The sequence below is a fragment of the Mustela lutreola genome, chromosome 3 (genome assembly GCF_030435805.1).
Source record: "Mustela lutreola isolate mMusLut2 chromosome 3, mMusLut2.pri, whole genome shotgun sequence".
In the NCBI taxonomy this organism is placed as follows: domain Eukaryota; kingdom Metazoa; phylum Chordata; class Mammalia; order Carnivora; family Mustelidae; genus Mustela; species Mustela lutreola.
The window spans coordinates 144,733,921-144,759,295 of record NC_081292.1 but is presented as its reverse complement, the minus strand read 5'-3'; the positions used below and the strand labels follow the sequence as shown (position 1 = coordinate 144,759,295).

The following is a 25,375-nucleotide window of genomic DNA, read 5'->3' as shown; positions in this document are numbered from 1 at the left end:
CTTTATTTAGAAATGAGGTCTTTACAGAAGTAATCATGGTAAAATGCAGTCATCAAGGTGGGTGCTAATCCAATACATTCGCTGCCATTACAGAAAAGAAACATTTGGACCTAGAGATGCACACAGGGAGAGTGCCATGGGAAGATGAAGGCAGAGAGCAGGGTGGTGCTTTGACAGCTTCTCTCACCTGAACCTCTCAACGAAATTCTGTTTCTACTCTTGCCTTTTACAGCCTAACAGCTAAACTATCTTTTCAAAAATATAACTCTGATCATCTCACTCTCCTGTTTAAAGCTTCCAGTGGCCCCTCATCACACCTAGAATAAAATCCAAACCTCTGGGGCACCTGGGTGGCTCAGTCGGTTAAGTGTCCAGCTCTTGGTTTCAGCTCAGGTTGTGATCTCAGGGTCCTAAGATTGAACCACCTGTGCGGGTCCCCACTTAGCAGAGAGTTTGCTTCCCCTCTCTCCCTCCCTCTGTCCCTCCTCCTGCTCATTCACTCTCTCTCTAAAATAAACAAATGTATCTTTAAAAAAAAAAGTACCGACTCCTTTCCTTTTCTATAAACTCTTCCATGATTTGTCCCTGCCCTTCTTTCTGTTCCTATCACTTGAACTTTACCCCTCACTTTCTGACTTCCTTCTGTTCCTCATATATTCCAAGCCTTTTCCTCACTCTGTAGGCAGCTGCTCATTCTGCCCGGAACATTCTTTCTCCAGATCTTTACAGCTCTGTCTCCATTCTGTGATCTAGGATCCTGCTCAGATGTCACCTCCAAAGGGAGGCCTTCTCTGTCCACCCAATGGAGAGTGACCCCACACTTCTTACTCTGTTATGTTACCCCTTTAACTATCTCCATTGGGATCTAACATTATTTTCTCTGTCTATATATCACCTCCTTCCCCCATCCCCTATGCCACACTGTGAACTCTTTGAGAACAGAGACCTTATCAACCTTTTTTTTTCTTTTTTTTAAACCATGGTATACCTAGGGCCCAGAGCAGTGCATAGTCAGTCCTCAATAAATGTGTGTTAAATAACTTGGTAACTCCTGCAAGGTAGAAACTAAAGCTAAAACCCAAATCGTGACTCCCACTTTAAGGCTATATATTAATTTACAAGGGCTGCCATAACAAGGCCACACAAATAAAAAGTGACCTTGAACAACAGAAATTTATTGTCTCAGAGTTCTGGAGTTTAGAATTCCAAGATTAAAGTGTTGGCAGGTTTGATTTCTTCTGATACCTCTCTCCTTGGCTTGCAGGTGGGTGCCTTTTCAGTACCCTCACATGGTCACCTTTGGTCTGTGTGTATATGATGTGTCCCAGTCTCCTCTTTTTACCAGGACACCAGTCAGATTGGATTAGGGCTTACCGATTTTACCTTAATCACATTTTTAGAGGTCCTATCTCTAAATGCAGTCATATTCTGAGGGAATGGGGGTTAGGTCTTGAACTTATGAATTTGGGTGAGGGGATATGATGCAACATGTAACAGATCACTAGAAGCTGAGGGAGCTGTTAGATATGAGCTCTTTCCCTGTGGGACATGTTGGGGCTACCACCTTTCCCCAAAGGACAGCTGTGACCTGCCAGAGAGTGTTTGTAGCCTCACCCAGTCAGGGAAGGAGAGCTCTGTTCTCTCCCTTTTCCTTTCACATAACATTCAGCCTAGAGCACAGGTGGAGGTGAAGACTTCTCCAGACTAGATACTCTGGAGAAGAGAGAACATTCCCCAAGCCATGAAGACCATCAATCCAGTCTGGAGGGAAAGGGAGAATGGGAAAAAGAGCTTTGAATTGGTATGATGGCAAAAGTTATAAACAAATAAGAATGAATCTTTAAAACCAAAAGTAATCTCAAATAACAGAAAACATCTGAAAATCTATGACCTGGGGCAGAAATATGGTTAAGGGAACTGCCATCCTCACAGAAAGGCAGGTCAGCGTGGGTGAGGGAAATAACAGGAAAAGGCAGATATGTTTCTTGTTTATCCCCAGTGAACTGAGATGCCTCTGTATGCTGATTTCATGCTCCAGGCACAGCAGAGAACCACAAAGCTTCCTGTACATGTGACCTTAGGAGGCTGGCAGTTTTCATCACTCACTGTGGATTCCTCCCAGCACCAGCCTAGAGCGGGTCAGAGTCAGAGTTTTGTCTCAGGAATAGGGCAAGTGTCATTGAATAGGGCAAGTCACTCATGAAGAACAGAAGCAGCAAATGTTAATTACATGGGTTCTTCATCTCCCAACCATCTGTCATCAGAATTGCAGTTCAGTACTTGGTCTACCCAGCTCTGCAGTTCTGTAACCATCTTGTCTATCTGAGAAGACAGCCAGTCCCATGAGAACAGAGAGTGTGTCTTCTGTTTTATGTATATAGAGACCATGTAGTTGGGATAGTTCATAGTATTTCACAGCTCCACGCTGTTGCCCACCTGTGTTCTGCTTTCTGGAGTTGCACCTGTCCCCTACCCCCAGTGCTCATCATCTCACCATCACACCTTCCATCCTTCCCCCTCTCCTGCCTCTGAATATATATATATTTTTTTAATCTCCAGAACTCAGCCCTAGCCTCACCTCCTCCAGGAAGTTTTGGGTTGTGTCCAATTCCTTGCACCACTAGAATGTAAATTCCACAAGGATAGGATATTGTCCGTTTAGTCAGCTCCTCTTTCCAACTCCCAGCGAAGGCCCTGGCCCGTAGGAGGTGCTCAGTGGACTCTGTCTGTTCTGGCTAGGCAGTGCCATTTAGGACCAGAGTTTCCTGGTGGTCCTGAAAGCCCTAGAAGCTGTCAGAAATATTGGACCATCCTGTGATTTATGGCATCAGTTGGAAGCCCATCATCAGACATCTGTGTTCACAAGTTGTGAAATTCAAAGAAGAACTCCACTTAGAATTGTCTAATCTGAATCTGGAACAGGTGTGGAGCCCTGTTTGGACTCAGGGACCACGGAAGTGCAGGTGAAATTGCAGTTACATTTGGCATCTGCAGTGGATTGCTAGCCCCCTTCGTCTGGAGGGTGATGGAGGGGGCTGTCCCAGAAGCAAACAGAAGCAAACAGCACACACAGGATTAATGGACAGATTGTGCTAGGAAGCATGAGATCCATGCACTTGCTCAGAAATGTGGCCATACCTTACCTTACTTACTTTACCTTACTTCTGCAATCTCTGTTGCTTCCCTTACCTTACTGCTGCAATCTCTGTTGCTTCTGTGAGGTTCCACGAGGGCAGCATCCTCCTCTGCCCTTTGACGGGCTGGAGGAGGAGGCAGAGTGTCCTGGCAACAGTTAGACAGCCCCGGGAGAAACTTCACACCTTCTCACCTTCCCCTTTGTCAGTGGTTTTCAGCCAAAGGCCTTGTTGAAGACAAAAATGCATGTGTAGGGCAGTGGTAGTGGGCAGAAAGCATCTCTTGTAATTCTAGTTTTTTTTCTCCTATCCCTGAATGCTTTTAGGTTTTGAGTTTGCATTCTCCAGGAGCTGTTTTCTTTGTGTTTAAGTGTAAGCAGCTTAAGTGTTTCTTTTTTAAAAGTCCACCTTCCGTTTCTTCTACCCCATTAGCCATGGTAGAGTGAGGAGCCCTGGACTGTAAATCAGGTGACTGAGATAGAGATTGCTCCTTTGTACCCCTCAGATTTAATTCTCTGCTTCCCATCTGCACATTCCAGCTTCCCATCTGCACATTGAGGGGTTTGTGTGAAGAGCGTCACCTGATTAGATGGAACCTTAAGGTCCAACAGACAAACCTCTAATAATCTCTAGCCCAGACCTTCGGTCTGGAGTTTGAAAGCGCTCACTGGGCCCTCTTCTGCGTGTTGGTCTGTAGAACCACACTGTCCAATGTAATGTAAAATGTTCTATTATCACATTTTAAAATGTGAAAAGAAGCAGTGTCTTAGTCTGTTCAGGCTGCCATACCAAAATACCCAACTGGGTGATTTATAAACAACAGGAAACTTTCTAAGAGTTCCGGTGGCTGGAAAATCCAATCTCAAGGTGCCAGCATGTTTAGTGTCTGATGAGAGCCCATTTCCTGATGCACAGAGCCTTTCTCCTGTGTCCTCATATGGTAGAAGGGTCAAGGGAGCTCTCTGGGGCCTCTCTTGGAAGGGCACTAATCCATTCCTGCCTTCATGAAGCCCCTGATCACCTCTCAAAGGCCCCACCTCCCTGCTCAGAAACTCCGTCTCCCTGGGGGCTGGGGGGTGCATGGCTCTCTCATCACAGTGGAGGTTAGGATTCAACATAAAAATGGAGAGGGACATAAACATTCAGTCTAGAGCACAGGTGGAGGTGAAGTAATTTTAATAATGTATCAGTGTATCCAAAATAATATCATCCAACATATGATCAGTATAAATCTTACTAATGTGATAAGTTTTACTTTTTTTGTTGTACTAAGTTTTCTACATCTGGTATGTATTTTATGCTTATGGCACATCTTACTTTGGACTGGCCACATTCCACGTGCTCTGGAGCTGCCATATTGAGTAGCTGTTGCTCTAAAGGATCGCTGTCCTGGCCACAGAAGTGCCTCCTTGTTCCTGCTTTCAAAGAGAAGTGCAGAGATGACAAAGAGCTCTTCTTGCTGGTCCTCCCAAGGAAAATGAAGTCTTGTTTCTTCATAAAACAATATTTTATTGTGTCCAGATTGGACGTTAGACTATTTTCCTGAGTATGAGAAAAATCAGTCTTCTGGATTTGCCAAGTTCTAGCACAAGCTTTTAAAAATTTCTCTTGACTCTGTTGGCAAAGACAGAAATATTCCCATATTATCAGTAGTGAGAGCAGTATTTCCCAAAATGTGTTTCATGAAGTACTGGATTTGTGGGATATAAAGAGGTGTGAGGTGAATAAGAGATTTCCTGGTCAGAAAGTATGGGAAATACTGATTGTGAAAATCCAATATATATCTTTATTGCAGAAATGCCAAGAGATGTTTCTCATGCACAGGGCTTCCAAAACCAAGAAACCGCTTTTTCTAGAAAGCATCTTGAGGGTCAGGAGTCAAGTGGGACCTGCTGAGGCGATGCTGATCAGAACATTTTCTCCCTGACTTCCTTTTCCAGGGCAACCTTGTTGTGTGGGTTTTAACTCCATTCCCAAAAGTTTCTTGTGCTTTCTTGGCTCTAGGGATCCTGTTGATGCTATGTTCTTAAGAAGGAAAAACTGAGCTCAATAATGAGTTGCGATAATGGCTCTAATATTGGGAACATTAGTATCTATTGTGAATCAGATCTACTATCTTTCCTCAACACATTTTAATAGTTCTTTCATAGCTCCTAAATGTGACAGTGAATGTACATTTTACTTTAAAGTGGCAGTTCAATTTAGAGACTTTCTGCTTTATTTCTTTAATGATCCTGTCAAGTATAACAAATGTGGCAGCTGTGATTTTTTTCAAAGGGTCAAAAATGCAAGAAAAGTAGGTTCTGCTGCTCTCAACCAGCATCCTTCTCATTCATAGAAAAGAAATATGTTCATATTTAAGATGAAAGGTTCTTTGGTTTTATTTCATAGCTCATATTGGAGAAAAAGTCTCAAGGCCATTTACAGTTTATTAATTTATCCTACTATAATATCTCTTTATAATAGGGCTTTCAGGTCATTTTAACCCTCCTCCTCACTTCTCTTACTAAAAGATAACTCCAGGCACTTCGAATCAAATGAATTAGAAACAAAGCCATTATAATTATAATTATAATCTCTCTACTTAGAGATGGATCACAATTTAACACTTTTTCCCCAGGAATTTGGGTCATATCAATAGAAACTGTATTTTTCTCTTTAGAATACAAGGCTAGCTTCTGACAGTCTGGTCCATATGTTAGAAGCATATAAAAGTTAATCATTTGGCTGTGGTGCCAGCTCGTGTGCTAAGAAAAACTGTAAACCACAGCTGTATGGAGTAACAATTGTGAACTTTACTGGTTTGCACATGTGAGACATCAGTAAACCAAATAAAATGTCACTGAACTGAACTTGGGAGTTGGAAGTGGGAGAGAGGACTGCTAAGATTTAAGGTTTGTACTTAGCAAAGTCGCTCCATTCTTTGTGTTTCATAAGGGTAGTTCAGGTTACCCAAAAACTGAATCAGCTGTTTCCCAGATGATTAGGTTTGGCTTAGCCACAGCAAAGGTGATTGCTTAGTAATCATTGGGATCACTGGAGGTTGACCTGGTTTGGTGTGTAAATGACCAAAAAAATCCAGACATCATCTAAAATCAGTTGGGTTCAATCAGTTTGGTCAGGCAGCAGTCCCATCAATTACTCGGTGGTCTGCCTTGGATACAATCAAAAACCCTGTAACTACTGCAAAATCTTCAGTTAGGCCATCTCAGATGATGGGCTTTCTTAAGTGTTCCTGCTCAGTGCTCTGCACTGCTGATATTCAACTCCAGGCAAGAAACTTGAATACTCTCTGCCTCAGTTTCCTTTCCTTATAGATTGGAGGTATTAATGTGACAAAATTGTCACATTAAATAGTTCATTTCATACACTTAGCACAGTAGCTACTGTCCTGTAAACATTCAGGGAATGTTAGTATTTAAGAATTGTTAACTCTTGGGGCACCTGGGTGGCTCAGTGGGTTGGGGCCTCTACCTTTGGCTCAGGTCATGGTCCCGGGGTCTTGGGATCAAGCCCTGCGTTGGGCTCTCTGTTCAGCGGGGAGCCTGCTTCCTCCTCTCTCTCTCTGCCTGCTTCTCTGCCTGCTTGTGATCTCTGTCTTTCAAATAAATAAATGAAAATCTTAAAAAAAAAAAAAAAAAGAATTGTTAACTCTTTTCTAATCTGTGGCTAAGTGACAAATATAGGGCCAGATAAGTGGATTTCTACATTTGTTTTCTTATCTCTGATGCATTTTTTTTAAAAAGAAGGATGTTATTACATAGTACTGTGGTCTATCTTTCTTTCTGTTGAGAGTTTGTGATTTCTGTGTTTTAAAAATAATAGCTTAAGAAAATAAACAGAAGAAAATAAACCCTTAGTCTTAACTCTTAAATCCTCAGTTTGTTTGCTTTCTTTTCTAGTCAAACAACCCTACATTTAATGAGGCTCTGGGCCATAGAAAATTGGATAGTTTATAAAACTGTGATTAACCAGAATCCCTAATTAATATTTTTGTAAATCTCAAAGGGTATGCTGAAGAGATTGTCACTGAGTCAAGTTATATGGCTTTAACTAAAACTCCTTGCCCACTAGGATTTCTAGGAGTTCCATGTGGCTCTAATCAAATCCCCTATACCAGCAACATCTGCATCTCTGCTCACCACTGAAACTCTGTTAACTATAAATTTAATAAGAACACTTTGTTCCCAGAGCTCAATAAACATTTGTCCAGCCCTCTGGATGATAAAACCCAGATACAAAGAAAGTAAGTAACCCATTCAAGCATGCCTAACCAGTAAGGGGCAGAACTGAGACAAACTCCAGGTAGTTTGACCCCAGAACTCAAAGTCTTTACTTCACCTCTGCCATAAGACCTCAAATAAGCAAATGAGCAAAGGTCTGAAATATGAAAGGAGCATGGCATGGACAAAGACCAGCAAAAAGGTCAGGATGCTTGGAGGGAAGTGAGATGAACTCTAGGGGCTGCTCTTAGAGAGTGTTAGAGGTAATGTTAAATAAAAATTTAATGCACAATTTATTCACTCTAATTCACGTGCATTTGAATGCTTACTCTCTGCTAAATAGACCACTAGGTATAGAGTGGTAAATAAAATACACCTAGTGTCCTCCCTCATGGAGCTTAGACTCCAATGAGAGATGCAGTGTTAATTAGATTCATGGGTAGCTTTCAGTGTAACATCAAGGAACACTTTTAGCTTTGGTGAGACATTCTCTAGAAACATTTAAACCATAAATCTGTTTCATTCAGATTCATTACTCATCTGTGGTGCTACATAACTCTGCAAAATGGTTCACAGTCAATTGCTTATCTCCTTAGGATAATGAGCCATGGCATTCTTGGATGAGTGAAGGAAGAATCGATGATACTGCAGTTTGACGGGAGGTAGTAGATCAGATCCATCTCCAGAAGGCAAGGGTAGAAATCACCTATATAGTTTTTCTTTAGTGTCTACTATGTGTAGGACACTTTGCCAATCTTTAGCAGGTGCAAAAGGAATACTTTTTGATGAGACATTCTCTAGAAACATTTAAACCTTCATTGAGAATAGAAATACTTGGTGTCTGGCTTCCAAGGGCTTATAATCTCTATAAAGAATCATTCCTAAACAAAAATACTCACATAAGGTAGAATATTTATTTTGACTTGAAAAGACTTAGACACAAGTACACTGACTAGCTGCAGCCTCTAGAATTAGCACAGATTATGATACTTGTAGGGTTACTTCATCAGAGAAAGAATCTTTTTTTTGCTGACCTTTATTCTTAATCGATTCTGTTCTTTTAAAAACAGTAATTATGGCATCTCTAGTATGTAGGATAAAACTTGAATTTACAAAGTTTTTGAAATAAAATTGTTATTTTTTATGCTATATCATAAGGTCAGGGTCTCAAAAAGGCTATGCCTGTACTTAAGAAATAAAAATAGATTAATTTTATCTTTCACCACCATGATGCATATGCGGTTCAGTAGAACTTTCTGGGCACTGTCATTTTATGAGTTGGTAACAATAACAACAACAAAATAAAAATCCTACATATAAGAGAGAAATGTGGAGTGTGGATGTTCAGAAAACACATGGCAGTGTAGCTTAGATATGAGTAATGCTGGCCGCTTAGGTGTGTTGTAAGTTTTGTTGCCTGCAGAATGCGGCCTTTCCCTGTATGCTTTTCCTTATCTTCTGGACTCTGTAGTTTTTCTCAAAGATGTGCACCTAGATGTTCAGACTAGGTCCTTTAAAAAAGGAGCTGGGTGATATGGAATAGTCATTCTTTGGAGTAAAGCAAAATAACTGGTAAATGTGAAAAACAGACTTGGGTAACTGCAGATTGAAAGTTAACCTCGGATGCTTGCAGAGACTCAATGGAAAAAAGATTTATGTAAGTGATGGTTGCATTCATATTAGTACCAGTTCTTCAAAATGGTGAGTATTTCCTAATGTCGAATCTAAAAGAAGGTGGATTTTTTTTTTTTTTAACTAGAAAGACTGTATATTATGAAGATGTTAAAGGTAAGCACGTTGAATTCCTTAATCTTAAATAATCTTAAATACATTGTGGAGAAGAACCTAAACTTCTGTCTCCTCTCTCATGTGCTAAGAAGAGTGGTATAAAAATTGGGGATCTGAATAAGATCACTGTAGCCATAATAGCAAAGTAAAGGAGGAAGAACTAAAGAGATCACAGAATCAGAACCATTGCTATTGCTCAGGGTGATCAGCTGTGAAGAGAGCATTGACAAATTATATACCTAAGTCTCAATAAATATCATTTATGCTTCCTCCATTTATCTAAGCAATGCTATCATCACCACCCCCTCTTCCTTCTGTTGCCTACCAAACTGCCAAGACACAATAATACATTGTGCAGATTTTATTTGTGTCTTTCTTATCTTGTTCTTTCTTATTTCCCCCACCTCAGGATTCTTTTAAGATTTTACAACTGTAGGTAGAATTTCAGAGCTGAATGGAAGCCCAACATTATTTGATCTCTTTTACTATAATTTGCATCCACAATTCCTACTCTTACTCATTTGCTTGTTGGTCATTATGATGTTTGTTTTTTTAAATAAAAAAACAAAACAAAAAAAAACTTTACTTTTTAAGAGCAGTTTTAGTTCATAGTGATATTGAAGGGAAGGAACAGAGATTTCCCATATAACCCATGCCCACACATGCATAGCTGCCTTCATTATCAGTGTCTTCCACAAGAGCCATACCTTTGTTACAATGGGTGAACTTATAATGACACATCATTATTACCCAAAGTCCATAGTTTACTTTAGGGTTCTCACTTGATGTTGTACATTCTGTGGGTTTAGACAAATGTATAATAACATGTATCCATCATCATGGTATCATACAGACTATTTTCACTGCCATCAAAGTCCTCTATGCTCTCCTATTCATCCCTTCCCCCATCTCCTGATCTTTTTATTATCCCCATAGTGTTGCCTTTTCCAGAGTGTCATGTAGTTGGAATCACACAATATGTAGCCTTTTCAGATTGGCTTATTTCACTTCGTAATGTGCATTTAAGGTTCTTCCAAGGTTTTTCATGACTTGATAGTTCCACTTCTTTTTAGTACTGAATAATATTCTGTTGTCTGGATGTACCTTAGTTAATTTATCTGTTCACCTCCTGAAATACATCTTGATTGCTTCCAGTTTTTGGCAACAGGAGTTTGTGTGGACATTAGTTTTCAATCCTTTGGGTAAATATTGAGGAGTGGGACTGCTGGATCACGTGCTAAGAGGATGTTTAGTTTTGTAAGAAACTTCTAAACTCTCTTCCAAAAATGGCTGTACTGGGGCATCTGGGTGGTTCAGACGGTTAAGTGTCCAACTCTTGGTTTCAGCTCAGGTCTTGATCTCAGGGTTTTGAGTTCAAGCTCCACACTGAGCATGGAGCCTACTTAAAAAAAAAAAAAGAAAGAAAAGAAACTTCACCAATAGAAGATATACAGATGATAAATAAGTATACATAAAGATGCTCCACATTACATGTCAAAAGGGAAATGTAAATTAGAATAACAACGAGATGCCACTTCACGCCTATGAGAATAGCCAAAATCAAGAACAACTGATAATATCAAAGGCTGGCAAGGATTTAGAGCAACAGGAATGCTCATTCATTGCCAGTTGGATGCAAAATGGTATAGCCATCTTCTTCTTCTTCTCCTCCTTCTTTTTAAGATCTTTGGTCCATTTTGGGGTGCTTGGCTGGCTTAGTCAGAAGAGCATGTGACTCTTGATCTCAGGGTTGTGAGTTCAAGCCCTACCTTGGGCATAGAGATCACTTAAAAAAATAAATAAATAAAGTTTAAAGAAAAAAAAATCTTTAGTTCATTTTTCAGCTGTGTTGCTTTCTTAGTGAATTTTAATAATTTTTAGTATATTTTGGGTAACAGCCTTTTGTCAGATCTATGATTTATAAACAATTTTCTCTGATGTTGCTTTTTGAACAATGTTGTTTATTGCCCTGACCAGCTCTCTGATTTATAGCCCAGGTAACTTTCTCATATATCCTGGCCACAGATGTCACATAATCTCTTTCTGGTACCAGGCTGACATTATGCAGTTCTTGTAGTTACCCCTCAAAAAGGTTCTACCCCTCTTAACACCACATTGCCTGGTATTGATCTAAAAGCTGCATAGCCACAAAGAATTTGCTTTGTGGGTGCTGTGGCAGAATGCTAGGGCATACAAGTAGAAGACCACTAATATACTTGGACTCCTCATTTGACATATAATAAAAGTGAGTCCCAGAGAGTAGAGTGATATAAAGTCAATGGCATGCTTGGGATAAAAATAAGGATTTCTCACTCTCAACTGTATCTAGAGTCCTTTTCATTGCTTCCATGCTGAAGAGGAAGAACCAAAGGAACATTTATAGTTTCAAGTACCCAGTTGTTATCCTGCACAATGGGAGTTAACAGCATCTTATTTCTCGAAGCCCTCTTTGGCTTTCTCTGTCTTCACTGAAAACACAAAGAAACCCAAGTATTGTGCTTCACACAAAGAAATCATGCAACAGACTCATCATCAATAGATAAGGTGTATTGAGCAGAACTTCTAAAGGGGATTTAAAAATCTACAGTGATCAGTTTATTCTCTCCTGCCTGGGTATTTTACTTAGGATTCTAGTCTTAGATATGGAACGTCACTTTTCTCTGCATCTACTGCATCCACATTGAGATTTTATTCAAGACTTTGGTCTCATTATTGCTTGTATCAACTAACTGATATGAGTCCCCTGCTGGTTTACATACAAACCATCCAACTTTGGCCATACAAATGGTTGGGGACTACCTGAAGGCCTGGAAGAGCAAAATAGCAAAGATTTTGTCCATGGTCTCAGTAACTTATGAAACCTTAAGAGAGCTTTCCTTTTCCATGTTTTCTTTCCCCAGAACTTGCCTTCATAGTATTTTCATTGGTAGGAGGGGTAACTTGTGTTTATGCTTATAAGGGAAAAAAATATTTTTTGCTATTATTATATGTCTAATATAAAAGTGAGGAGCCCCTTGGGAGTTTGATGAATAGGGTCTCTGAAAGTCTCTGTAATTTTTATTAATAAACTTATTTATCTTTAGTTTTTATTTATTTAAGTAATCTCTATACCCCACATGGGGCTTGAACTCATGACCCCAAGATCAAGAGTCACATGCTCTTCTGATTGAGCCAGCCAGATGCTTCAGTCTCTGGAATTTTTAAAGACCTCTCTTCTCACTAAGCGCCCGCATCTTCCAGGTAGAATCCTATCCCCTTTCTGTCAAACTACTGTTAGTCCCCAAGATCTAGCTCACTTATTGCCTACTCTTCAGCTTTTTTTCTCATTCTCACAAGAAAACGTAGTCTTCCATCCTCTCATGTCACTTCATTCAGGTTTATTGTAACACTTTCTGCTCAAATTGCAATGAATTGTTTATAAGTCTGTCTTTTCCCTTCCCCCCCGCAGCTTCTCTGGGCTAGCCTCTCCTTGAGACGAAGAACTGTGTTCTGCTCATCTTAGATGAACCACAGAGGGCCCTTACTATTTTATTTCAAAGCATAAGTAACTTGAGCACCGTTAACTGAAAGTGTCTTTACTTCCAAACTACCCTCTTGACCAGAGACTGGCTAGTCTATAGGTCCCTAACATTTTCATCAACAGAATCATTCTGAGAATGTTTTGTTCCTAAGAAGGCTTTCCATATCCTGCAAACATCTCACCTGAGTGAAGTAATACCATTCTCTATCCATGAACAAAGGAGATCTGCATTAATTGTCAGAGGAGAATAGTAACCTGAAGATTTGGAACATGAGGTTTGATGGAGGAAGTCTATACTGCCTGGTCAAGTTCAGGAGTGGGACAAGGAGTAGGGGATCTAGCTGCTGGAGTAGGGAGGAGATACAGCCTTAAAGCCATGTGGGCCTCCAGAAGTGGAAATGGGGGTGTGAAAAGGAATGTGTGGAACTTGAATACAACCTTTGCCTAAATTACAGTTTGTCCAGGACCAGCACTGGTTGGACTCAAACCTGTTCTGCTGCATAGGGATGTTGCTCTGAGGCTGGAATAAATGTCACATGTCAGCGATGCGTCGGTTCTGGCAGAGAGGTGTATGTGAATTTCATTTTTTTTTCCCCCTGGATGGATTAGGTCTTCTTTGATAGATATCAACAGTCTAGGTTCTAGTACTTTTGTGAACACATGTCATATCATTTACAAGCAAACTGCATCAGAAAACATGGAGAAGGCAGGAAATATGAAGAGCTTTTTCTTCTTTTTAAAGACTTTATTTATTTATTTGACAGAGAGAGACACAGAGAGAGAGGGAACACAAGCAGGGGGAGTGGAGAGGGAGAAGGAGGCTTCCCGCGGAGCAGGGAGACTGATATGGGGCTCGATCCCAGGACCCTGGGATCATGACCTGAGCCAAAGGCAGGCACTTAACCGACTGAGCCACCCAGGCACCCTGAGCTTTTTTTTTTTTTTTTTTTCTTTATATGGCTCTACTAGTGGGGAGATTCTTATCATGAGGATGGACTGAACTAACAGCTTCTGCCAATGTGGCAATAAAATGCAGAAAACAGAGGGCCTCTGCTCCACTATTGACCAAATTAGGAAAGGGAAGCCTGTTGTCTCCTTGAATTCTGATGATCCAGTACAGTTGTTTGGTGGGCTGATACCCTGTTCATGAGTTTTAAAGCTTAAAGGAGGAAAGAAGGAGTTGCTATTTTTCCTCAGCTCTACAAAATTTTGAAATCGCTGGGTCACCAATCTTTAAAGCTATAGTTCACATTCTAAATGAAAAAGAAAAAAAAGCCATCTCACAAAACAAACTGAGTGTTGCTAGGGGTGGGGGGGATGTGGAGAGGGTGTTTGGGTGATAGACATTGGGGAGGGTGTCTGCTATGGTGAGTGCTATGGAGTGTGTAAGCCTGATGATTCAAAGACCTGTACCCCTGGGGCAAATAATACATTATATGTTAATAAAAATAATTCTTTAAAAAGCAGCAAAAACATTGGTTTGGCTTCCTTCTAAGCAGATAGTCCAGAGGTGTTAATTATGCAGAACTTCCTAAGATGCCAGACAACTGCCAATTAAAAGTCAATACAGGAATGAGAGAGGGGTTTCTTTGGGCTTTGAATTACCCATGTGCATGTTAAAGGCTGTGCACTCAGAAAAGAGAGTGAATTTGTTATGTGTGTATCTTTCTTCTATAAAAGAGCTGGGAGGACAGGCTGGTGTTTTATTTACTCTTGTTGCCTTCCCTCCACAAAACTACAGCCTATTCGATATATTATCAATGTTCTTTGCTTGAGAGATTAATTACCCACCTCCCCACTGCCCATTTATTGATATTCACTCTCAAAGCCATAGATGAATGCCAGGGGAGAAAGTGAAAAACTTGCAGAACAAAATCTAACAACACCCTTTTTCTTTTGGCCTCCTCCAACTGTTTCTTTTTTTTCTTTTCTTTTTTTTTTTTTTTTTGTAGCTGTTTTAAGTTATCTCAGTGTATCAGATCTAAAACAAATCCTTATTATTTTTAGGATCGGTAGGTATATAAAAACAAGCTTTTTTGCATACAAAATACTATGGTGTGTTTTATACAACTACTGAATTTGACTCCGTGCATTTTTATGAGCTGCGGTGTTATGGCTGGAATTAGAACACTGCGAGCACAGCAGGCATCACACCAGCCCTGGTCTGTCCCACATTGGCTTTGTAAACATCATCCACACAACCTGTTGATAAGACAAAGTGGACTTCATTACTTAACACAGTAATGGAGACCACCACCTCTCAAAGTTTTGGCAGTGTCCTGGAGAAGGAAAAGCAGGATCAGAACATTCTTTTTTTTTTTTTTTTTAGACTTTATTTATTTATTTGACAGACAGAGATCACAAGTAGGCAGAGAGGCAGGCAGAGAGAGTGGGGGGGAGCAGGCTCCCTGCTGAGCAATCATGACCTGAGCTGAAGGCAAAGGCTTAACCCACTGAGCCACCCAGGCACCCCAGGACATTCTTTTTTAAGGTGGGTCTTTCAAAGCGAGGGGGCTTGATAAGGGTTGGGTAAGGATCACAAAACAAAAGTCTGCGATTGATGGGGAGAACAAGGTGAGGATTTTTGAGCCCAGGGATTCAAAGAATCCTAAAGGGTAAATTGCTGTTGATATTTTCCATTGCAGAGTTGATGGTCTAAGATCTTGGAGGGAGTTCCGGTATTGAATACTGGAAAAAGAAATCCATGCCAGTGGAGAGTCATTTCCCTGTAGACAGTATGGTGTGGTTTAGGTTCTCAGTATCCAGACAGACTTTTGGATCGATGGTTTCAGTTCTCAGATCTACTCAGATAACTTGCTCTGGTAATAGATGAACTGAAACTGATTTTTTTCATTTGCAGCTTCTTTCTTAGCAGCAATTTGGCGTGAGACTTTATATTTCAGCATTGCTTTGCAGTAATTTATTGGCTGAGCTTATACCTTGTTTTAGGGAAAATTTAAACAGGAAAATTTTCCAAATGCCCACTAGCAGTTACCACGGGAACCCTGCAACAAATTCTGTAAACCCAGAGAGGGCAGCAGAGGGAAGCCGAATTCTGTGCGTGATTATTTAAACAACAGCCATCATTTTGGACAATTTTTAAGAAGGAACTGAAGATGAAATCATGGGTCCTGGGTACTTTCCAAGAGAAGAAATCCTCTGAAGCAGGCAGGAAATTGCCATCGTTTAAAAGTTCCAGCTCTGTCTTCAGACCACTTGTCTCTTTCTCTTTAAGTTGGAAACAGAGAGATTGTGTGGGATCATTGTAAGCTCCATTTCAGATTCTTTCTTAACCCAGTTCCCACATAGGATATAAATTCCTTTAGATGGCTCTGACTTCCATTTTCTCTTCCCAACACACGTCAGTAGTCACAGTTTCGGGGGCTCTGGGGGCAGTGAGGCATCCTTAGCCAAAGAGGCTGTCGAGGGCTGAAGCTGGGAAGATGCTTTGAAACAAATGTGAACACTGTATTTACATTTAAATTAAAATGGGGAACTTCTAATAGGTTATGCTTCTGCAAGGTGTGTGCAGTGCATCTGCTGAGGTCTATTGTTTATTCATGCTGTAAATCCTTTGAAATGTGTTAAAATGCTTCCCACTCATTATAAAGCTCCTGCCACCCCTGGATTATGACTTTGATGTCACCAATCCTGCTTCAAAGGGTTCTTTCTGGGCTATTAATCACAGTTTAGCCTCTGAAGATATCGCCAGAGAAAACATTTGGACATCTTTGTGCTAGACTTGCTAAAAACTTTGAGATCTCAAGTGTCTTGCATAGGCACAAATTGCAGCATTTCCTTTCATTGACAACTTTTTATTTTGCTACAGAATCAAATGACATCGTCAGTAAAGTAGCAAACAAATCTTCAAGCACTGAGTTTGGGAGGCTAGGGATAGGAGAGGAGATTAAGAGTAGGTGGGTGGTGAGGGGAGAAGAGTGTCTGGACAGGCCACTGAGATCCGTTAAAGGTTAAAAAAAAACATTGGGAATCAGAGTGGCCAAGACATGGAGGTTCAAAGTAGAGGTTGCCTTATCATTAGTTTTTAGACTGACCAGTTCTCATAGTAGCAAATTAGTAAGATTCCTTAGTATTCTCTTGCCTTCTACTCTCTGTTTTGAGACCTGTGTGGATGGACTATTCACAGCAAGTAATGATAATAATAATATTAATAATAATCAGTGCTGGCTAACATGAAGTGAGCGCTTACCTTGAACAAACTCTGCATTCACAGTGCTTGTCGTGAATTACCCTCATGGAATGCCCATAACAACCGTCAGAATGAGGTAATACTGTCTTCATGTTATAGATAAGGAGACCAGGGCACTGAGATATTAGCTAACGTGTTCACACCCCAGGCAAATGCAAAAACCCATCAGTCCCCAAAACTCAGTGGCTGATGCCCATGCTCTCCGTGTCTTCTGGTCTACTGCATGGCAGGCTTTCTCCCCGTGTGCCAGGGGGCCCATTCTTCCAGATCTGCTGATCAGTGTCTATGTCTTAAAATTTTACAGTGGGGTTCTCAATTGCCCAGTTTCCTTTTTGGGAAAATTCCCAGCATCTTTTTTCTTGCTTACCCATCTCTTTCAAATTCTTAACAGTATCCTAGTTCGAAAATTTTTTTTTATTGTGATAAAAACACATAACATGAGACCTGCCCTCCTAACACATTTTTAAGTATATAGTACAGTATCATTCACTATGTGCACATTGTTGGAAAGCCGATCTCTAGAACTTTTTCATCTTGCATTACTGAAACTCTACCCACTGAGCAAAAAATTCCCCATTTCCCTGCTCTCGCAGGCCCTGGCAACCAACATTCTACTCTCTGTTTTTATGAGCTTATCTGTTTTAGATACATCATATAAGAGAAATCATGCAGTATTGTCTGCAGCATAATGTCCCAGGTTCGTCTGTGTTGTCTCAAATGGCAAGACATCCTTCTTTTATAAGGCTGAATAATATTCCATTGTACACATCTACCACATTTTTTTTGTATCCACTCATCCTTTGGTGAATATTTAATTTGTTTTCACAGCTTGGCTGTTGTAAACAATGCTGCAGTGAACATGGGAGGCACATACCTCTTCATGATTCTTTTTCCAGTTGTTTTGGATAAATACCCAGAGGTGGACTTATTGGATTACATGGTATTCTATTTTTAATTTTTTAAGAACCTCCACACTATTTTCCATATTGGCTGCACTACTTTATATTCCTACTAGCAATGAGTGCACCAAGGTTCTAGTTTCTCCATATCTTTACCAATACTTGTTATTTTTCTGTTGTTACTGTTATTGTTTTATACAATGACCATCCTAATAGTATAAAGTGATATCTCATTGTGGTTTTGATATGCATTTCCATGATTCTTGGTGATGCTGGGCATCTTTTATATAGCTGTTGGCCATTTTTATATCCTCTTTGGAGAAATGCCTATTCAAGTCCTTTGCCCATTTTTACTTTGTTATCCTTTTTATATTTTTTTTAAAGTTTCATTTATTTATTTTGTAGAGAGAGCATGCATGCACACACACACAGAGGGAGGGGCAGAGGGAGCAAGAGAATCCCAGGCAGACTCCCCACTGTTTGTGGAGCCCAAGGTAGGGCTCAATCCTACAGCCCAGAGATCATGATCTGAGCTGAAATCAAGAGTTAGATGCTTAAACAACTGAGCCACCCAGGTACCCCTCCTGTGTCCATTTTTAAATCAGATTATGTTATTTTATTTTTTGCTGTTGAGTTATAGGAGTTCCTTATAGATCTGGGAAATTAACCCCTTCTATGGTCTGGAAATATTTGGTCTGTAGGTTGCCTTTTCCCTCTGTTGATTGTTTCCTTTCCTGTGCAGAAGCTTTTGATTTGATGTAAATCTGCATGTGTATTTTTGCTTTTATTGCCTGTGCTTTTGATATCCTATCCAAGAAATCATTGCTAAGGTCAGTGTTATGAAGCTTTCCCCCGCCCTTCCCCCCCCCCCCCCAGGAGTTTTATAGCTTCAGGTCTTACATTTAAGTCTTTAATCCAGGAGGAATTGAATTTTGTGTAAGATAGGTGTGCAGTTTCTTTTCTTTCTTTCTTTCTTTTTTTTATTTTTATTTTTTTTGCACTTGGATATTGAGTTTTCCAAACACAATTTGTTGAAGAGACCACCCTTTCCCCATTGTATAATCTTGATATCCACCTTAAAGATGATTTGACCATATATACATAGATTTATTTCTGGGCTCTGTATTCTGGTCCATTGTCCTGTATGTTTTTCTTTATGCCAGTACCATTCTGTTTTGATTACTGTTACTTTATAAAATATTTTGAAATCAAGAAATATGAAGCTTTCAGCTTTTCTTTTCCTTCTCAAGGTCATTTGGAGTTTTGGATCTTTTGTGGTTCTAGAAGCTGAATTTTAGGGTTTTATTAATGTTTCTGTGAAAATGCCATTAAGATTTTGATGGGGATTACATTAAATCTATAGATCTTTTTGAGTATCATGGACATTTTAACAATATTAGATGTTTTAATCCATGAACACTTAAAATATGCCACAAAAAATGTGCCACCTTGGCATAAAGATTATTTGAGCCGAAGGTAATTGAGAAGATGTAGATATAAGAAAAGCTCCCTGCCTTCCCTGTTTACATAAAAGCAAGACATAAATTTTTAGAGATATCCCCCCACCCCTCTCTGCCAGGAAAGACAGAAGTTAATCACCAGAGACAATTCTAGACCTTTATCAGCCCAGAGACAGCACCAGAGGAATCTGTATAACAAAACTTTACTAACTTGACCTTACTTTCCATTAGCTTCCTCATATATTTACTTTCCCATAATTTATTGCCCCTAAAAACTCAAAGATCTTTGGTCACTTACCTAGAAATTTATTGTTATTTTGTTAAGATACTTTGTGAGCCCAATTCTTACTACCGCTTGAGTTACTTATCACCAAATACTCCTGTGTGTATGTGTGATACATGCATTAAGAAACCTCTGTTTATTTTTCTCTTGTTAATCTGTCTTCTGTCAGTCTATTTGCCCTAGGAAATTAACAAAAGATGGGTAACATAAGATGAGTAGAGGAAAAAGATTCTTTTCCTCCCCAAGAACAAGGTGTCTTTCTATTTATTTGTGTGTCTTCTTTAATTTCTTCCAGGAATGTTTTCAGAGTACAAGTCTTTTACCTCCTTGGTTAAGTTTATTTCTAAATATTTTATTCTTTTTGATGCCATTGTAAATAGGATTTTTTTAATTTTCTTTGCAAATTTTCATTGTTAGTGCATAGAAATACAACTGGGTTTTGATGCTGATTTTATATCTTATAAGATTGCTGAATTGATTTATTAGTTCTAACAGGATTTTTGGTAGGATCTTTAGGTTTTCTATATATAAGATCATGTCTTCTATGAGCAGAGATCGTTTTACTTCTTTCTTTACAATTTGGATGTCTTTTATTTCTTTTTCTTGCCTGATTGCTTAAACTTGAGTGCTAGTTGAATAGAAGTGGTGGAAATGAGCATTCTTGTCCTGTTCCTGATCTTAGAGGAAAATGCTTTTGATCTTTCACTGTTGAATATGTTAGCTGTCGGCTTTTCACATATGTCCTTTTTATGTTGTGGCAATTTCCTTCTATTGCTAGTTTATTGAGTGAATTGGGGAGTTTTTTATTATTTATTTTTTGCTTACAAGACTAATATAAATACAATTTCTATTATAAATCACAATTTATAAATTATTATAATTTATTTATAATTTATGTCATTCAAGTTTCAAAATTCAAATTCTTCTAAATTTTTCATATTCAGAGAAGATCATTTGGAAAATTAATAAAACTACCAGGACATAAAGGGAAAATATTACTCATGATTCTGTTCCTTAATTTTTCCTTCACTTTAGCTTTTTGTCTTTCTTGCTCAGGTAACTTGGCCCAGACAAGAGCCAGGATAACAGCAGCCTCAAGATCTTTGCCTCCACATTTCAGTGCTGGGAGAACCAAAGTGAGTAGCAGGTTTGGACTCAAAATAATGTGGACCCTGGGGTGCTCCTGCCTTGGGGATAATCCTAGAGTAGGCGACTTTAGTTTCTCTGGCCCATGGGAAGTCTGGTTAAGAAATGGAAGGCATTTAGGAAATAAGAGGTTAGGAAATTTGAAACAACAGCATGGAATCTTTAAAATCCTGTGTTACAAAAGAAAATGTCTCCTGTACCATTTTAACTTTAGTTCTTTGGGGACTGAATTAAACTCAACCTGAAAGAGTAACAGAAGAAAAAACAAATTTTAATTATATATACACACAGGAATTCAAAAAATTCACTTAAAGGGGTAGTTAGAATTTGAGGCTTATATACCCTCTTAATAGGGGATGAATGGGGGAGAGGGGCACTTGTGGGAGAACAAATGACTTTTGGGAAAAACAAATGGTCCCTTAGGAGAATAGATGGGAGATATGATAGTTTTGTGATAGTGTCTGTTTAGGCAATTTCTTGGAAATCCCAGTGCTCATTTCTCATCTCTGGTGATAGGAGTCAGTCTTCCATGGCAGGCTGTGAAACTGCCAGGGAGGAGATTTATGGCAGTTGGATGATCTTGAGAGGCCCTGTTTTTAGCCAGATAAGGGGAGTTCAGAAAAAGCCTCTTCTTGCAACTGTTGATTCTCAGATGTTCAACTCAAAATAATACCTATGCCACCATGGCATATTCTGGACCCCTTCATGTGATTCTCAGAAAGACCACTTAAGATACAGAACAATGACACTTGAAAGTAAAGTCTTTCTAGGAAGAGATGAAGTGCTCTTCCTTGAGGCTGTCACCAACCTACAGAGGAGGGTAACAGGGACCAAATAGAGTCAGCAGGGAGGAAAGAAATCAAACCATTTCCTGTCGTTCTGCTTTGCTCTCTGAAATATAAGGAATGTACTTGTCTGTGCAAACGGAATGTTAGAAGGGTTAATAAATATCCCACTGTAAAAATTTTTTAAAAATATTTTATTTATTTATTTGACAGAGATCACAAGTAAGCAGAGAGGCAGGCAGAGAGAGAGAGGGGGAAGCAGGCTCCCTCAGGGAGCCTGATGCGGGGCTCAATCTCAAGACTCTGAGATCATGACCTGAGCCAAATGTGGAGGCTTAAGCCACTGAGCCACTGAGCTACCCAGGTGACCCCACTGTAAAATATTTTTAACTATTAAATTCTTCCAGCTAATGTTTCACAAGGATCTCAAGGATTGGCTGGTTAATGATCATTGTACATACTAACACCAACACCCAAATATCTAAAAGGTGATAGAGTAATAAAATAAGTAGATCACATTTCTGAATTTTCATATATTTTTATTTACATTGAACATTGAATTATTTAATAAAAAATAACAACTTCAGCCACACAGAATACTGTTGAATAGTCTCAAAATTGATACAGACATAGATATTGATATTTAACTTTCTTTGAGAATGAAAAATTTAGCTCTACATAATAGGGACTCAGATCATTTTTGTTAACAATAATGTTTTTACCCACGTTGCTATTATAAACACATGTATTACTTTTTCAGTCTTGTGAGTTTGTAGCAAGATATTAGGACTATATAACATGGGTTATATGGACCCCTAGGAGAGATTTACATCAGAGTTTCATTGGTTCTAATAGCCTCTTGATATTATTACATGTAAAATTTGTAAACACAGTTGATTCTTATTCTTCATGAAATTATGTTCTGTCAAGTTGCTGTGAACACTGAATCAGCCAATACAGAAGAATTGCTCCTAGGGGATTTATGTGGTTAGGTTCCCAAAAGCCTCTGCTCACAATATTGTTGTCAACCAATTAGTATATAATCTTGTTTCATGTGTGTTTCTATTTAGAAGCACATTATTTAATATATATTTCTTGAAAATAATTATATGTAGTATTTTTTATATAAAATAATATTTTATTTTTTAAAAGATTTGTTTCTTTATTTTAGAGAGCGGAGAGAGAACTAGAGCAAGACCAAATGCAAGTGGGATGGGGGCTGAAGGATAGGGAGAAAATCTCAAGCAGATTCCCCATTGAGCATGGAGCCTGATGCAGGGTCCTGAGATCATGATTTAAGCTGAAACCAAGCTTAACCTACTAAGCCACCCAGGAGCCCTGAAAATAATATTTTAATTACAGTATTTGTGTCATTGAATAAAGGCCAACAGCACTATAACTCATGCCTGAATGAAGCTTATCTGATGCACATATGTTCTCCAAGAGGTATTTAATAGCCTTCTTGCACTTAGAAAGACAAGACATGCTTGGAGGCTATTTTATTTATTTATTTATTTTTTTAAGATTTTATTTATTTACTTGACAGAGAGAGATTACAAGTAGGCAGAGAGGCAGGCAGAGAGAGGAAGGGAAGCAGGCTCCCTGCCGGGGAGAGAGCCCGATGCGGGACTCAATCCCAGGACCCTGGGATCATGACCTGAGCCGAAGGCAGAGGTTTTAACCCACTGAGCCACCGAGGAGCCCCTTGGGGGTTATTTTATACATTGAAATCATTAGCCAAAAGCACAAAAATGCAGAACATTTGGCACTTCAATAACCCAGAAAAGGATACTTGCTTATAGCATGAGAGCTAAAACAGGAAGGCAGAGCATCACGTTGTTCAAACTGAGCTGGAAACACATGCATCAGGTGATCAAAGTTTTCTCCACTCCGTATGTCTATGAATGATCATGAAAGCATTGCAGGTACTGATTTGGGGGTTAAAAATAAATTTTAGAAAGTAGGCACATCCACAAATACAGGATCCACAAAGAATGAGGAGCAACTATATTTGTTTTTTTGGAAACACTGGCTCCCACTAGATTCTGAAAGAGACCATGACACAAAAAAATTAAAGACTCCCCTGTAATACTCTTTATCAGCCCACATTACTGTCCTTCCTTCAGTTTGATTTTGTGGCTATTGGATTCTGCTAGGACCCTGCTCCCTTGCCCTCCACACCCCGAATACCAGCGCACTTTACCTTTCTCTAAACTGCCTCCTGTTGTTCAGGCCTTGCCTGTGTGACAAGTGTGCCCTCTAGTATATGGCATATATTTACATCATTATAATAATAATGTATATCATTGAGATGAAAGTAACTCATGATTTGGTTTCATCTGGAAGAGGGATGAGTTGAAAGTTCTAGTTAAGGCACCAGAAAATACGTTTCACGATAGCAATAGTTTTTCTGTCTTGGCCAAGGTCCGATAACACAGGTGGTCTTTTTAGGAAGCTGGCCTCCAGCACATTCAGCAGCACCACACTGTGATGCACGGATAGTGTCAATGCCAGTCTTGCTTTTCCATTCAGGGCTGTGCAGGCTTTGAGAGGAGTGATGCTGTAGGACTTTTTTCCTTAAAGGGTGGTTGGATCACTTGATAGCAGTAAAAATTCTTGACAAAGATGCTGTCAGGAAGACAAATATAAGCCCCTGTGAGGTTTCAGGATGCAAATAGTGGGCACTTACTGAGATCAGGAAAAAAATCTTTCTGTTTTTTTCGGCAATAACTGAAATCTAGATGGTTTATGGGACTTCTTGGAATCTGTCTTTATCCTAGAGTAAATTTTGTTGACAGATGAGGCAAGTAATTTTAGTAATACCATGCTTTCAGACCCATGTTGTAAGTAATATCAAATCACATAGAAAGGCAGTATATAATGTTTAAAAGTAAGGTTTTGGAATCAGAACTGGGTTCATATGTAGGCATGGCCAACTACTAGTTGCAAGACTGGATAATTTCTCTAGAATCTCTGAGCCTTAACCTCCTATTAGGTACAATAGGAATAATAATAGTACTTACCTCGTAGGATCATTTTGAGACCTCATTGGCATAATATAGGCAAAGTGGTTACTGCGGTAATTTTTTTTTACCTTGGAACAATAGATGTTTTATTGCTCTTGTTTTGATACCCATCTAAAACTCCATGTGTGGAGTCCATACGTATACTGAAACTCGCTCATTTCCTGTGCACTTGGAGTCTGTGTTACAGTTTGTAAAGCTGACTCAGGACTACTTTAAACACTAACCAGTGCCTCTTACAAGGAATTGGGCAGGACATTTGTCATGTGGGCAGAAAGCAGGCTTGCTCATCTCTAGTTGACTTATATCGTTGTATAAATTGGCACTGGATGAGAAAGGATATTGGGTTAGACATACAATTGTTTGATCCCGAATATTGGTTCTGCTGATCATTTTGAAATTGGTTTCATTGGAAGTATTTTCTCTGCCAATAAGTGAAAAGATCTTTTTGCTGTGTTGCATGGGCGCTAGTACTTGCCATCTTGCCATTGAAGAAAACTGCATCTTTGACATTCATCACTAGACTAGAACTAAGTCAATCATGGTAATAATGGAAGGGAAACTGATACACTTCTTGCATGTGTGTGAGGTGGTAACATTTACTGAGCAGTTTTCCTAATAAGGAAAACAGAGGTTTTGAGAAGTTGAATAGCAAGTCCAAGTCCATACAAGAAATAAGTGGAGGAGCCAGGTTTTGAACCAGGATGTCCAGTTCCAAAACTCTGTGTTCCATGGCATATATCCTCTAAACCCAGGAAAGCTTTTCTAGGGTCTTTTCCCCCTATCTGAGGTAAAAGCTTATCAGATCCTCTGGGGAAGACTGTTTCTTGGGAATGCCCTATCTTTGAGAAGAACTATATGCTAGATGATGTCCCTAAAGAAATCTATTTTCTGGATTCTTTCT

The 25,375-nt window shown here is 39.4% G+C and overlaps 1 protein-coding gene across 1 annotated transcript in view; it reads left to right on the top strand.

The window, feature by feature from the left end:
* The first annotated feature begins 1,216 nt into the window (after positions 1-1,216).
* LOC131827113 (myosin-IIIb-like) overlaps positions 1,217-25,375 on the top strand; it is a 29,663-nt gene continuing 5,504 nt past the window's right edge. Inside the window, exons 1-2 of the mRNA XM_059167071.1 lie at positions 1,217-1,264; positions 20,574-20,653. The gene's annotated coding sequence lies outside the window, so the exon portion shown is untranslated. The remainder of the gene's footprint in view (positions 1,265-20,573; positions 20,654-25,375) is intronic.